Below are 17203 nucleotides of genomic sequence, written 5' to 3' on the forward strand. Positions count from 1 at the left end.
TCTATGTCACCTTTCTAATCTTAAATACTTCAAGTGAAGAAGCTTCCAGGTCTCCGCTTGTATGACTGTTTCACAATCTAATTGATCTCACTGTCTGAATTGTCCTTTCTTAATTTCACTGCATTACTCATTTACTGTGCTCGCTGTTCAGAAATCTGCGAGAGGTAGCAGGCCTCCCCCCAACCTTAGTCAATTAGACAAGCTATTGTTTCTGATTAAGATATCACATCCCAGAGAATAATAGCAATTAGAGTTGGAACGGACACCCTGTGGGTCGTACAGTCCACTTCCCTGCCGGCTCAGGAGAATGTTTTACATTACACAGTAGTTTTATGTGGTTTTCCTGATGTTGGTTTTAAAAAATCCAAGCACCCGTCAGTGTTAATTATATCCCTGTCCTGCATCCCCACCATGACTTAATTTTCTACTTTGCATTGCTGATTCTCATAAATTGACATTGAATGATGCCTTCTTGATGAGATCATCTCATCAAAATATGGGGACAATGGCCCTTTTTTCTCTTAATAAGCAGAGAAAGAAAATATTATTTGGTTTGGTTTGGTTTTTGCTGGGAGTTAGAGGTGCAATTTTATGTAAGTACCTTATCTTTTTTTTTTTTTTGGCCAGGGTTCCTAGGTTTTAAAATACCCCCAAAATAGAAGTTTTTTTTTTTTCTTTTTGTAATTGACACGGTAGTTCCTCTTCATCCAAAGGGGATACATTCTAGAACCCCTAGTGGATGCCTGAAACCATATATATTATTGAACTCTCTATATTCTGTTTTTTCTTATACAAATATACCTATGATAAAGTTTAATTTATAAATTAGGCACAGTAAGAGATTAACAATAACTTGTAATACAACTGAATGATTTTAACACTATCCTGATATAGACTGTTTATAATAAAAGTTATGTGAATGTGGTTTCTCCTTTCTTTCTCTTTCTAAATTTCTTATTGTATTGTACTCATCCTTTTTCTTCTCATGATCTTTCAACCTGATATTCAAGACAGCTATTAAGTGACTAATGAGTGGGTAGTATCTACAGTGCGGACACACTGCACAAAGGGATCATTCACATTCCAGGAGAGACAGAGCAAGACAGAGTGAGATTTCATCATGCTACTCAAAGGAGTGTGCAATTTTAATGTAAGAATTGTTTATTTCTGAAATTTTACATTTAATATTTTTGGACCTCAGGTGACTGTCAGTAACTGAAACCACCAAAACAAAAACAAACAAAAAAAGTGGATAAGTGGGGAGACTCCTGTTTTCTTTTTTGAATCAGACGTTTCCATGACCAGCTAGCCAGAAGAGGTTATCTATGGGTGTGGAGAATGGCATCTGTAAGAAATAAGCTCAAATTTCTAGACGTTTTCCCTTGAACCAGTTCTTCCACTGCCTGGAGGTCAGAAGAATGGTCTTAGTAGGGGAAAATAATCCTAAGTGTAATTAATATAATATTCTTATAAAGAATATGATAATGATAAAATGATTATTATCACTATGTACTTTTGAGCCTTTACAACATGCTTGGGCACTCTGCAAAGTACTTTGAATGCATTATCTTACTCAATGCTTATTGTTACCCTGATATAAGGACTATTAATACACTGAATTTACAAATGAAAAAGAGGCTGAAAGTTATAAAATCTGCCAAGATTACCATGCTCATAAATCATGGTGACAAATAATAGTTTTATTTTTATAAATGTTGTATAAATTAAATAAAATGTAATTAAATCAACTGTTCAATACAAGTAGTAAATTAAGATTTTATTTTACATTACAATTTTATAAATATTAAATTTAAATAATTTGATGATTATTATTTGCCTTTTACATTATGATATTTCCTTTTTTAACATTGGTTTCTGAAGAACTGGAAACTTTTTTTACCTTACTGGTGGGAATTTGAATGAGAAACAGGGTCATGGTTGCTGTGATTGAATTTGGGAATTTCCAAACCTGTCTCCACATCATAATGACCTGCACATTATGTTGAACCACAATTATTCACTAAAACTTTTATTTCTCAAAATCCTCTTATGTAAGTCAACCTCAGAGTGATTTAGTAAATAAACGTGTTTTGAACATTATCATTAACTTTTTGTTTTTCTTTCTTCATTTTACAAATAGCACAAGCACAGTATTTGTTTTAAATTAAAGACAATACAGGTGGGAATAAAATGATAGAATGGCCACTTTCCCTGCCAGTGCACAGACTCTATTCCGACTCCATGGCATATCTTTTGCCGAAGGTTTCTTGTGTCTTTTTTCAGAAAGTTATTATAAATATGTAAGTAATATAAGTTTTGTGTAAGTTTTTTAAAATACAAATGAGATGACACTATGCATATTGAGCCAGAAGTTGTTTTTCTAAATACAGATAACAGTGATGAATAAATAACATGTTTAATACATGTTACATATTATTTTAAATTCTTTATATACTGCTTCACTTCATTTAATCCTCCTGACGACCCCACGAGATGGGTATATCTTTATTCCTGTCTTACTCGTAAGGAAACAGAGAGATAGGTTAAATAAATTGTTCAAAGACATAAGTTTTTAAAGGAATGAAGCTGGGATGTAATTATACCTTGAAGATCATTCAGTATTAGGGAACAGCAATGAATATTATTACTTTTCGCCTCTGTGTAATACTTCACCATTTACCAAATGAGCCTCTTAAAATGGACATTTAGACATCTTTCTTTCTCCTATTTTAAATAGTATTGCAATGACTATCTTTAGGTACACACAGCTTTGTGTACATGGGCCTGTATTTTCGGTTCAAATTCTTGCAAGGAGAATTGTTTGGTCAAGACCATTTGCATTTAAAAGTTTGAGAGATAAAGCCAACCCATCCTTGAGGGAAGCTGTTCAGGCTCCCTCCCATTTCAGATGCCCCTTACTGTGTCACTGAGGCATGCCGGGTTCTCTCCTTGGTGTGTGTCAAGACGAATTGAGAACTGTGCAACATTCTACGCATGTTGACACAGCTGTGCATGTATTCACTCCTTACCATTAGCAGGGAGTATGTTTTTCCCCTCTACTCCATAGCTTAAGCTGTTAATATTTAGACTCGTGGCCCTCCATGGGGGATGATTTTGTCTCCCAGGAAGCTTTGGCAATGTCTGGAGATATTTTTTGTTGCCACAACTGATTGGCAGAGATGGTGCTACTGGCATGTAGAGGGTGAAAGCTAAACACCTGAGGATGCACATGATATCTTCTCTCTCAACAAAGAGTTATCCAGTTCAAAATGTCAATAGTGCCGAGATTGAGAAACCCTGGTTTGGATCGCAACTCAATTATAACCCTCTCTGTGATACCTTTGGTAAATTGCTCTCTGCTGACAGGTGATGCACTATCCTTTGGGCTGTCAAAGGTTTCATTGAATGTTCTCTTTGTTGTGTTGTGCTGTAATTGCTTGATTGCACAGCTATCCCCTCTAATAAATGACCTACTACGTGAAGGTTGACAGTATCTTATTCATATTTGTATTCTCATCACCAGCTCCATTTCATAACATATTGCCTTGTGTATCTAGGAGCTTATTAAATATTTGATAAAGGAAGGGAAGAAAGACGAAAAGAAGAGGGAAGGAAGAAAAGAAAGGATAAAGAGAGGGAAGAAAGAAAACAAAAATAAGATTGAAAGAAGAAAAGAGAGTAAGAAGACAGAAAAAAATAATGAAATAAATGCATGAATAAACGAGTTAGGTGCTGGTGGAGGACATCCTCAGGAAATATCTTTGGAGTGGTTTTGTGAAACCTATAATATTTTACTCATTTATTTAAATAAGTTTTTAGTAAGCAACAATAACATTCTAGGCATTATAATAGGTTCTGAGTATGGTGAATCAAACAGCCGTTGTCTTCGTGGAGTTTGCTACCTCTTGACCAAGACAGACAATATAAAAAGCAAACAAGGGTTGAGTGTAGTAGCTTATGTCTGTAATCGAAACACTTTAGGGAGTCAAGGAGAGAGGACTGCTTAAGCTCAAGAGTTCAAGACCAGCCTGGGCAACATAGTGAGGTCCTGTCTCTTAAAAACGCACACACAAAAAGCAAACGAATAGCCGTAGGTAAAGTGAAGGAAGGGTCAGTCAGGACCTCCTCTACGAAGAGTGGGAAGAAGGTGCATTTGAGCTTAAAAGAGATTAGAGGTTTATGGAACGGTAGTCCTTAAAGTATAAAGAAGTCATTCTGGAAAGTCTAACTGGAAGACTCCAGGCATGGAGCCAATACATTATCAGGAAGGTAGAAAAGAATTTTTCAAGTGGCAGGTATAGGTGCAGAAGCTGGGGTGGTAGCTGTGCTGACTGAGAAGAGCTAACTCACAGAAGTTTTACAAAGTGTATATTTGACTTTCACTAGGGGGAGAGAAGGACCATTAAGAACACCAAACCAGGAATGCGTGGAAGCCCTCTTGGAAGCGCCTCACCCTTGACTCCTGTCTCACCTTTGGCACAGACATACAATCGTCCTGAACTTGAGGTGCTCGGTATCTCCTGTAACACCTTCCCTGCTGCTCTCCCTGCTTCCGTTCCATTGGTTCTCATCTATGGCCACATTATCAATCACTTGGGTAGGTTTTAATAAAAGTGTCCAGGGCTTACCACAGACCAATTGAATCAAAATCTCTGAGGAGGGGTTTTTGAGTATTATGTTTTTCAAAAGCCCCCTAGATTTTTATGATGCTTGGCAGGATTGATACCCTCTACCATGTTGCTGCAAGGGTATAACTGTTAAAACTCTGACAGTTTCTTGCCCGTCTTAGAATTGTCCATCTCCAGTGCCTACAGGATTGAATCTATTGTCCATAGCTTAGATCTGCCCTAATTTTCCAGCTTCATTTTTTTGGACAGGCCTATGTTCCTGCTACTTGAGTCTTTCCTTGTATTGATCGGGCCATGCTCTTCCACTCCTCTTTTTCTGAACACTGGCTATTCCTTCCACCTACAATTCACTTCCCACCACCCTCACTTAGTCCTCTCTCACTTATGTGTCATGACTTAACCCAAATATCTTCTTTCCACACACCCATACACAAAGCTAGTTACTCCTCTCTCTAGTTCTCATGGCAACTCTTCTGTAACAGGTTCAAATGCTGACGGTCTCACACTCTGCACTGCAGAAATGCAGATTCATTTTCCCGTAACTAAAACATTTACACAAGATCACTTATTTCCACTAATGGCTGAAAATTCTTAATCTTACGACCAGATTACAGCTCAGTAATATACAAAGTTCTCTATCCATTCTCCTTCCGAACAGTTCTGTAGGTGGCCTTACTTTGACCCAGTTCTCTCCTCTTTCTTGCCTGTAGTTCTCAAGAATAACTGTAGAATGTGCTGGAAATGTAATACCTTGAGACAGAGAGAAATTTCCTGAAGTTGAACTTCCAGAAGTAGAATTTGTTCTTGTCCCTCCTAGGGAATGTAACATCTTGAGTTAGAGCGGAGCTCCCTGGGACAGCCTGGGTTTTGTTTCTCCTTCCCCTGGAAGCAGAATATTCTTCAAAGCTTTCCCCACTGAGTCACATGGCCCCTTAGGCATATACCCCAGAGCAAGCTGTCTTTTGGGGTCTCTCACCTGCAGCACAAATGTGGCATGAGTAGTCAAGACTCCATTCTCCCAGGCCAGCTTTCTTGAGCTGGTTCACAATTCATCCCATGCTCCTTTTGTTCCTTGCTGCCTATCTGCAAATAATAAGCCATTTTATGTAACTCGTTTCATCTGTGTGTGTCCTGTCTCATCAGATGCAGACACTGGTAACACTGCAGCCCAGGTTGCCATGGATAGAAGGGTTTGGACCCTGATTCCTCTTGGTTGGTATAGTGACAATATCTCTCTGTCCTCCATGCCATGGAGGTCCTCCCTTGGCATTGTTTATTAGTGAACCTGCTTCACACACCCCTCACTTCCTTGGTTCTATAATTTGCAGAGCATTGAGGTATAATGGAAAAGCTATGCAGGCATTGGGAAAGAAATCTCCAGGGCTCATGCCATCCTCATGCCCCATAGGCCTCTACTGCAGACAGGCTACTCCGTCTGGTGTTTGGCAATCATATCCTAGAATATTCTATTCACATCTGGCATCACTGAATTTGTTGTCTGTTCCCTGCCGCTGAGCCTATATCCACTGTTCCTTGGGGGCTCAGAAACTGTTGACTGGTTTCCTCACACCACCCTGACACAGTCAGGACTCTGCATCTAGAGTTGTCCCTCAGCCCTGGCTACCGGACTGGTTGGGGGCCATGTTTCTCTGGCACCATTTTGCTGCAGCACTGTGCTTAGGGAGAAGAGGCCTTTCTGTGAGGCTTTCAGGCTGACTGGGCTACACAGGAGGAAGTGAGTTACAACTCTTCTTGGCCTAGGACTTTCCCAGGCCTGTCTGGTCATTTATTTCATACCCAACATCTGCCACCGAAGGTTGCTACCATGAAGAGAGAAAGGGAAAGAAGAGCTTCCTCTTGGACACTCACCAAAGGCTTTAGGATTTTTCCAAACCCTTCTTTCACCTGCTCTCATGGATTTTTTTTTTTAATTTATTTTATTGCATTTTAGGTTTTGGGGTACATGTAAAGAACATGTAAGATTGTTGCATAGGTACACACATGGCAGTGTGATTTGCTGCCTTCCTCCCCATCACCTATATCTAGCATTTCTCCCCATGCTCTCTCTCCCCAACTCCCCACCCCCTACTGTCCCTCCTTTATTTCCCCCCAATAGACCCCAGTGTGTAGTGCTCCCCTCCCTGTGTCCATGTGTTCTCACTGTTCAACACCTGCCTATGAGTGAGAACATGTGGTGTTTGATCTTCTGCTCTTTTGTCAGTTTGCTGAGAATGATGGTTTCCAGGTTCATCCATGTCCCTACAAAGAACACGAACTCATCATTTTTTATGGTTGCATAATATTCCGTGGTGTATATGTGCCACATTTTCTCTGTCCAGTCTATCATCGATGGGCATTTGGGTTGGTTCCAGGTCTTTGCTATTGTAAACAGTACTGCAATGAACATTCGTGTGCACGTGTCCCTATAATAGAATGATTTATAATCCCTTGGATATATACCCAGTAATGGGATTGCTGGGTCAAATGGAATTTCTATTTCTAGGTCCTTGAGGAATCACTACACTGTCTTCCACAATGGTTGCACTAATTTTCAGTCTCACCAACAGTGTAAAAGTGTTCCTATTTCTCCACATCCTCTCCAGCATCTGTTGTCTGTAGGTTTTTTAATGATCACTATTCTAACTGGCATGAGATGGTATCTCAATGTTTTTCATTTTATTTTCAGGTGAGAATAAGGCTGCCACATCTTCCCACCTGTGCTCCTTTTTTTTTTATTTTGGTTTGTTTATCATCCATGGTGTTTACCCAATCTTCCAAGATCTAGCATTAATACTTGAAATTCAGAAAATCAACTAACCAAGCAAACAAAACAACATTTTTTTTCTTTTCTCTCAGCAAAGCCTGGCTCTTGAAAATCAAAGGCATGTTGGCTTTTAGGGTATTATTTTTCCTATATGTTCAATAAATTATAAATTTTTTTTGTCCTACTCTGTATCTAACTTCCCCTCATGGGAGTTATAGAAATGTGGTAAAAAGCATTGGAAAGCTATAGATTTTAATATCCACATTTTTCTCCCAAGATCTGCAATTTAACCTTGATTCCACGGCACTGTCAACCTTTGTTTTCCCTTTACACCTTACTTGGAAGCTCCTCTGGGAGCATTTCTTTCATCACCTCAGGAGCAACCCTCTTGGTGACATATCTTAAATACTCAATTTATCAATGAACAAATACTTATTGATCACTACTACTGGGTGATCAACTGGACTAGGCATTGAGGGTGGGCACTGATCAATATAGTCATGACTTTGATGGAGCTTGCAAACTAACCAGGAAGGTGAGTATTTAATAAATCATATTAAAATTAATGTATTAAAAGTAACCGTGATCATGGTTCTTTACTACATGTTTCTCCTTCTGGTTGTGGAGACATATCATAGGGGTTCCTATTTATTTTCTGAGGAAGGGACACTTGAGCAGAGATGTGAAAGAAGTAAAGTTAAGTAGGTAAGCAATAGTCAAATGGCCTGGGAATGGGGAGCATTTAATTAGGGAACACAGCAGAAGATTCTGGGGAAGGAATAAACTAGCTTATTCAAATCACGAGAGAAGGTCCATTTGGCTGGGAACAGAGAGAGAGAGGGTTATCTGCATGATGAGCTGATGAGTGGACAGGGACCAGACCAGGCATTTTCATGTTTGTTGAATGAATGATTAAATAAATGTGCTCAGAGCATCCTGAAACTTTGACTTCTGCTCTATACTAAAAACTACCATTGCCTAGAGTCTGTAATTATGTGATATTGACTCGTGCAATAATGCATGGTGTGATCATAAAACAAACCAGAGACAAGTCTTCGCTTAAGTCAGCATTGATGAACTTTAAATGCAAATCAAACTAGTTGCATCTCTTCTACAGTGACATCTTTAGAACCAAGTTGTAACAGAAGCATTTCTTCCTCACCCCTTCTACTTGGTGGTTTCAGTTGCATGAAGAAATCATTGTGTCCAAAGTTGAAGGCTAGCCAGGCATCTGCTAAGAATGGAACATTAACTCAAGCCCCAGATGGGGAACAAACTTGAAAAGCACTCCGACCTGTCCTTAGCAGTGGGAGTTGGAACAAAAGGAAAATCCAGGACGTGCAGGCATCCTCAACTGATGGAGAACCAGGATCAATGGGAAAGGAATTGACTCAGGGCTAGCAGGTGCCAGGCTGAAAGGCAGAACTCCAGCAGGATCAAGCCAGTAGTCACTGCTTTGAGTTAGTAACCTGGAGATGTCAAAGGGGTCATGGCAAATGCCCTTCGGGTTTGGTTTGTGGCAACCAGCCAATCAGAACAAGGACTTTACTCTCACTCTATTATCTGATAGCTCTAATAAAAGTCAGATGGGAGAGCTAATCAGATCGTTCCCTTGGCCTGGACCCTTTTAAATCAAAGAGAAGTCTATTTTGGCTCTCCATGTTAAGTAGACCCAGAGACCTGACATTTTGTGTTTATTTGAAATGATAAACTTAATCATGAGCGAAATGTTAAGAGATGACAGAACTGGCCACAGTAAGGTCACATCGTGTCCCTGCCAAACATAATACAGGCTTTTGCCTTCACTGGGTTGCCAATTCCTGCCACAGGGGGCCCGAGGCACTTGCAAATGGGGACTGGAGTCTGTCTATGTGATAATTAATCCATGGTGCTCGGTAAAGACTGCCAAATCTGCCATATGGTAGTTTTATGACCTGGACTGCTGTTATCTCTGGAGAGAGCTAACATCGTAATCTCATTTACTTGTTATCTGTGATTAGGACTTGTACTTCTACAGGGTAAAATGCAGGCATGGTGGGGAAGCCCAGGGTTCCAGAGCTCTGAGATGCTACTAGCCAACTTTAAGGACAAAAGTGAAAGCACGGTTGATATATACAGGAAAAGACACAAAACTCTGATGTGGGCACCTACATGCATGTGTCCTGATCTCACAACACCTGGGTCCTCTGAAGAAACCTGACATATATTTTATAAGGACTCAACTGTATGCTTAATAGAAACACTCAAGAAAGTCAGTGGGGCTGCCTTTCAGAAGTGTATGGAGAAGAATCACATTGATTCCTGCTCTGTATTTTTTAGGATGGGCAAGCCAGGTGTTCTTCATAGTTTTTTTCTACGATGACTTTCAGTTTGGGTGATAGAGTCACCTGTACAACTTGTGGTGGTGACTTACACTTTGATGAACTCTCTAAAGAATTTTGTTGAGAAGTAAACCTTAGTGATTCATGCCACCACAACTACAAATGACACATTGTAATAGTTGCTCACTGGAACTCCACCGTGGAGAATAAAGGCTGTGGGTTATTCGGATATCTGCGTGCTCTGTGACTGTGTCCTTTCTCTCCTACTCAAGGAAGTTCATTGTCAAAGATGAGGCTGATGCAGATCTGAGACCATACACACAGTTTTCTACAAGACTCATAACATCTCTGATATTCTCTAAGTTTGTTTCTGTTGTAAGTCTTGTGGTATACACCACTGACTGATTTTCTAATACACACTCTTCCTTTTTTTCTTTGTGATAAATATTTTATTTTTTTGTGAGTGACAACAAGTCCAGCAACATTTCACAGCCACCCTTGAAGTCAGCATTGGCCATGTAACACATTTTAGCCAATGAGATAGATGAACATGAGTTGGTATGTGGGTGTTTAAAGTGGGACATCTAACCGTTCTTGTTTTTTTCATGCTTCCTCTCCCTTTTTTTTCTGAAATGCTGAGACAATGGTTGGTGCTCTATCAGCCATGTTGCTAGACTCCAGACAGATCTTGAAACGGGAAGCCTCATGTTAAGAATGGAAGACAGGAAAGAAAAAACCTGAGTTTCTAGTGATGTTGACACTAGAAGAGCTGCCGCAGAATGCCTACCAACAGGCTTTGCTCACTAGGGAGAAATAGTTTTTTATCTCATTAATTGTTATCTGAATTTTCTATTATGTGCTTCTGAACCAAATTTGTAGACGATGCAAATCTCTACTATGTTAAATAGCGGAAATATTTCAGTTCATGGTACTCCCCTCTTTCTCAGTGTTGGCTTTAAGTTCAAGGAGCTTGGATAGGAAGCAAAGATGGGTGTTGGGTGGGGTCTGGGGTCCGTGTATATATATCTGTATATCTATATTTACTTGTGTATATACAGTGCTACTCTTGACTATATTATTATACAGCCAAAGCAAATATATATTATATACACAAGTAAATATAGATATACAGATAGATGCGTGTAGGTGTATGTGTGTGTGTGTGTGTGTGTGTGTGTGTGTGTGTGTGTGTGTATATATGCATGTATATCTTTTTATATATGTATGTATATCTTTATTATTTTTATATATGCATGTATATCTTTATTATTTTTGCATTATTATTGCACTATAGGCATGTATACATTGCTATTTGAATTACCTTCAGTATATGCATGTATATTTTTATTATTTTTACATTATTATTACATATTAGGTATGCATACATTGCTATTTAAATTATCTTCTTACCTGCAATAACATTATTTGTGTGTATATATATATATATATATATATACACACACACTGAGGTCAAATTTACACACGGTGAAATGCACAGATTTTAAGGGTATGATTCCATGAACTTTGACTGCTGTGTATGTGCTGTGTGACCACAGCCCCAATCAAGAGAGAGTATGTTTCTGTCGTCCTATCAGTTGCCGGGTGATGTATTAAAGAGATTGTTTGGGAGGCTTGAAAATGTGTGTATCCCTGACAGCCCAAGAAACTGGATAATGTCCCAGTGTGGGTGAGGATTTGGTCTGGGTGTGTCTGGGAAAAGAGATCAGGATGTTACAGCTCGCAGGAGTTTCTCACACTGTGGCCTTCCTCCTATCAGTCTTTGACGTGGTCATTCTTATCCAGAAATCATGTCAGGGTTGTTTTCTCCAGAAATATTCTGATTATGTGAACTAGATCATGTGGTCTGCGATAAATCACCCTCATTGTCCCTTGGTATTTTGAAAACTGATGAAACCGCTGATTCTTGGCTCCTTATTTTGTATGCAAATGATGAATTATAGATGGGAAATAGGAAAGAGAAGACTGTCCCTGGCTTGCCGTTTTGAAGCGAAGTGGATTAGAGAAAGAACAGTACGACTCTTGACTATTTATTGTGACATTGCGTAGAAAAATTCAAACCCCAAAGCCTCAGAATCTCTGGGGACATTGTTAGCCTTCTGCAGGAATTATTAAAATGTACAGAAATGTAGGAGCCTCACTTTATAATAATTAATCAGGGCCTGTTGATTAATAAAGCTCATTTTTTAGTCCTGATGATTCAGAGTATCATCCAAAGGACAGTGTCCTTGTCATTTTGATTAAGAAACCAGACTTTGCAGTGGAAAGAAGAACAGGAACATTCGTGCTTCCTCCGTCTTCCCATAAAATAAATATTGAATGAGAATATTAACTCGTTAACCTTGACAACAATTTGTAATTTTCATAAGGGGGAAAAACTCACATATTCAGCAAATAAATCGCTGCAGGGATTTCAGGAAAACAAATTGGAGAGAATGAAGAATGCTACCATATGAATTCTGTCATTTTTATGGGCCAGGGTGATTAATTTGTTTGTTTAGGTCCCTCAATTAAGGCCACAAATAGTGGAAGGTGTTGAGAGCAAGTTAACTGTTATGTCTGGTATGAAACAGTCAACTAGGAGTGAGAAAGAAAGGTCACTTGGGGGAAGTGCATAGCTCGGCCCCAACCTTGAGTCTTAATACCTTACCGGAACCACTTTACCTGGGGTTAGCTGCTGAAGCTGTAATTTCACTCTATTAATAGTTTAAACCTTGTTTTAACAGATAACCCCTTTCACTGGGCAACTACGAGGGAAAATCATTAGGTGGAATTAGTAGTACCAGTCACAGCTTTTCTAGGGTTATCTAATTATTTTGAACTCAATTTAACCAGGAATAGAGATAAAATAAATAACCCATGAACTATTTACCTTGCTGGTTAGAAGGCTTCTTTTGTCCATTGAGAGAGAGAGAGAGACAGAGAGAGAGAGAGAGAGAGAGAGAGAGAGAGAGAGAAGAAACCCAAAGCACATGAGGCCAGAATCAAAGCCCCGTTTTCTTAATGTTGCAGTCACATAGGGACCTAGGATATATTTCTCTCCCCCTCTAACCTTTCACACTTTTAACCCCGAGATATTTGTTAAGCTATATGCTGTTATGCATGTACTAAGAGTATTGTTTGCTTTCAGCTAGCTTGGCTTAAAACTTCCTGCTTAGGGACTGTGGATAATCCACAGTTTTGTTTGTAAGATGTGTTTGCTCACTTTGTTGGCTCCCCAACCATCCCTCTGTAGGGGATTGAAGATTTAATATTGTTATTTAAAATTTTACTTGAACACTGACTTTTTGAAGGAGAGGCATGGATTAGCATGTTTGTGGCTGGTGAAGTGAAGAGTTAAGGAAATAAATGTGTTTCACATTTTGCTCAGAACAAAGTGAACAAGAGGCAGGAAAACAGTCCTTCAAGTCAGTGGGAAGATCTGAGACTTTGTGTAGCATGTTGCTATAATGTTGGCCACTTTCTAGCAGCATGACCTTGATCAATTCCCTTCTCTCTTGCAGCCTGTTTTCTGTTTTTTAAAAAAATGGGGCTAATGATAACACCTACATTGTAAGGTTGATGTTAGGATTAAATGAAACATGTATGAAGTTTTGTTACAATACCAGATGCATAGTTAAGTCTTCAGAAAATGTTAGCTATTGGGAACAGCGATGAAGGTGGTGTGATAATGTGGATGTGTTCGTGGGTTGAAAATAACTGAAGAGTAAACACACAAGAGAAATGGAACAATTAAATGAAGTTACTCTCTAGGATCATAGGAAGAATATCAAGAACGGAGATGGGGAAACTGGCTTTGGATTACAGGAGGCCAAATGAAAGACAGTAATGGTGGAAATATATATTTATAAATTGCAAATGAGGGACATGGAAGTTGAATGAGTCCATACATTAGATTCTTCTTTTCAATTACGTGGTATTTGGGTGAACAAGGTCAATGCTGAAAGAATAGGCAATTGAGGTGTATGTGAAGATAAGAAATGAACATGCTAAGGAATGAAAAAAGGAACTGACTTGAATCATCGGAAAACAGACTAGAGGAGAAACTTTGGATCTCACTAACAGAGCAGTGAATGAATGTGTGTTAGTGACCTCACCACCAGGGAGTGCTTTATATAAAGAGTTATGGAAGAAAATCCTTGGGCAGTTTGGTTCCATGATGTTATTAAATGCTTGACCATGGACAAAAGCTAAAAAACATAAAGGTTGAATGTCTATTACATTCTTTTTTTTTTTTTTTTTTTGAAACTGAGTCTTGCTCTGTTGCCAGGCTGGAGTACAGTGGCCTGATCTAGCTCACTGCAACCTCCGCCTCCCAGGTTCAAGCAATTCTTCTGCCTCAGCCTCCTGAATAGCTGGGATTACAGGTATGTGCCACCACACCCAGCTAATTTTTGTTTTTTTTAGTAGAGACGGGGTTTCACCATGTTAGCCAGGATGGTCTTGATCTCTTGACCTCGTAATCTGCCTGCCTCTGCCTCCCAAAGTGCTCAAATCACAGATGTGAGCCCCTGCCTCCAGCTTGATTGCATTCTTACCTGCTAAAGAGTATCATTGCATTGTGGTGTGCACAGTAGGTGCTCAGCAAATATTTGTTGGGTGTTGACTCTTCACCATCTTCAGGTGCCTCGGGGTTAGGATTGGACATGGTTTTATTAACTGTCTTCATTGATATTCAAAGGCAAACAAAATGAGCAACAAAATGCAACAAGTAGTATTGGTTCAAAGCACTAAATAAATACCTGTGAGTCACTAATGATATAAGTACATAATTGAATAAACAAATGCATATGGGAGATTAGACAAATATTCCATGCAGAAGAGCTCAAAATAATTTATGTAGACACACAACCCTCCAGGAAATGGAGCATAGTTTCCCATCCCTTAAGTATGGAGTGTTCACAGTAACTTCCTCACAGAGTTCAGTAGAAAAATTGAGAAATAAGAGTGTCCCTATAGTAGAAACATCTGACAAAGGCTACCTCTACCGTGTGATGAGAGTAAATACTAATAGTGATAAGTTATATTGATTGTGATGTGTTGAAAATGGAACTTTTTACCTCTTTGGTCTTCTCCCCCAAAATTCATAACCACAGTCTGATAAAGAGAAAAACACCAACCAAACCCCAGTTGAGGAACATCCTATAAAATACCTGACAAAATACTCCTCAAAATGGTCAAGTTCATCAAAAATAAGGAAAATATGAGAAACCATGACATCCAAGAGGAACCTAAGGGGACATGGTGAGTAAAGGTAATATGGTGTCTTGAGTGGGATCCTGGGACAGGAAAAGGTCATTAGGGAAAGACCAAGAAAAGCTGAATGAAGTATAGACTTTAGTGGACAATAGTGTTTTAATACTGGTCCATTAACTGTGAAAACACACTCTACTCATATAAAATGTTAATAACTAGAGAAACAGTATGAGATGTATTGAGAGTCTTTATACTGTCTTTGCAATTTTTCTGTAAATCCAATACCAACCTAAAGTAAAAATTTCATTTAAAAAAGCAAACAACCATATATTTTCACAGAGGGTGATGAATGAGGAGTGAGGCTAAGGATTAAAATAAGCCCTCTCTGTTTAGCATATGGGAAGGAAAGTCCAGCTCCAAAGGGAGCTCAGAAATGTCAGCGTGTCACTGCAGCAAATGGCAACACTCTTTCTGTTGCTAAAACAAAGGTACACTTCGGGAAGATTCTGAAATACAACGGAGAGATGTACCTACCTAAAAACGTTCTGGGCTGTCAGCCAGAGACTCTCAATACCTCTCTTCCTCCTCCTCTTTCTCTTAAGTCAATTTACTTAAATTCCCTTTGGAAATGGCACTTACCTTTCATGGTTTATAGAACTGTTGTGCTGATTTGGTGAGATCATTCATGCAAATCTTTTAAAACAGTATCTCATTCACAATTACGTTATAAATGATAGTTTTCACAGCTCCCACTTTTTCCCTGACACTATAGTTCAAATAATGTTGAAAATAATAGATTTAACATTGTTGAAGCCTTCCTTAATTGTTAAGATATTTAGATAATTGTTAATTTTTTGATCAATATGTAAGGCTTTGGTTAATCTCTTTGTACATAAGGATTAGCTTCTCTGATAAATTTCTTTGGATAAACTATCAGAAGTGAGTTTATTATAACGTCAAAGATATGAATGATTTTAAGCTTCTTGAAGCATATTGTGAATTGCTTTCAGATAAGGAATAAACCACTTCATACTCTCACGGGTTATATAAGGTGATGTCTTTCAGTAGTGCATATATGCTCTGGTCGTTTTTTTTACTTCCATATCACATAAACCTCTTTCTATGTTTAAGTAATCCCTTTGGATTCAAGGTCGAGGCTGCCTTGCTGAGTAGCTGCTTAAGCTGCCCATACTCACTTCTCCCTGCAGCCTCGAAGCTGAGCTGTCATCCAGGATCTTCCAAGGAGAGGGGTCCAGGCCAGCCCAGAATTAGAATGGGAGTCGGAGTGGGGAAGCAGGGACCTGCAGAACCATCTCCCTGGCAGCTGTGGGGTTCTGAGCTCCAGATAAAGTTCCTGGAGAAGCATTGGCTGGAAGGCTTAGACAGGAGCCACGGCCCACACCAAGGGGTATCAGCAAGCCATGCAGTGGCACCTAGAGCTGGATCAATTCTGCATGTCATCCGAGGCCATGTGCATGGCTGGTAGCCCTGGACTTAATTCTTCACTTTTCTGGGAATGCTGTAAGTGACCCAGTAACATTAGAATAAATTGCTTTTCCTGCTGAAATCAACCCAAATATGTCACTGCTGATTGCAGTGAAGACCCCTAATGTTTATGTACATCATTTTATCATCCCTCAATGAAACAGAGTATTAAAATAGTTTTTACCTTGGTCCAAATGTTAGGCAAAAACCTAATACCTCTTTGTTTTGATGATCACTATTGAGCTTAAGAATCTTTTCAGATGTTTCCTCATCAACTGGATTTTTCATTCTATTTTTCTCCCTATAGTATATGCTTCATTTCCTCCATAGTAAAGGAATCTAAAGAATCTCAACAGAGGAAGAACACACAAAACTGGAGATCACAACTCTTTGGCAGGAGTGTTATTTTCTTTCTTTCTTTCTCTTTTCTGCATTTTCTTTTCTTCTTCATAGTGTCATAGTAACATTTTATGTAAAATGTCTATGTGCTAATAGATTTCCCAAAGGCTTTCCATACATTATTTTATTTAATCCTTCAAAAATCCTAAGAGACACATAGTATTGCTATCCCCATTTCCAGGATGAGAAAACAGTCACAGAGAGGTCAATAACTCATGTAAAGTTGCCCATCTAGCAAGAGGTGGAGCCAGGTCCATCTCTTTAAGTAGGCTGTTCGGGTTTCAAACGGCCTACTCAAAGAGATGGACATTGTCCCCTTTTCATTTAGGCTATATATGATTTCCATGTTGATTAAAAATTACCAACTATTATAAAACTCTAAGAAGAATGGC

The sequence above is a fragment of the Saimiri boliviensis genome, chromosome 9 (genome assembly GCF_048565385.1).
Source record: "Saimiri boliviensis isolate mSaiBol1 chromosome 9, mSaiBol1.pri, whole genome shotgun sequence".
In the NCBI taxonomy this organism is placed as follows: domain Eukaryota; kingdom Metazoa; phylum Chordata; class Mammalia; order Primates; family Cebidae; genus Saimiri; species Saimiri boliviensis.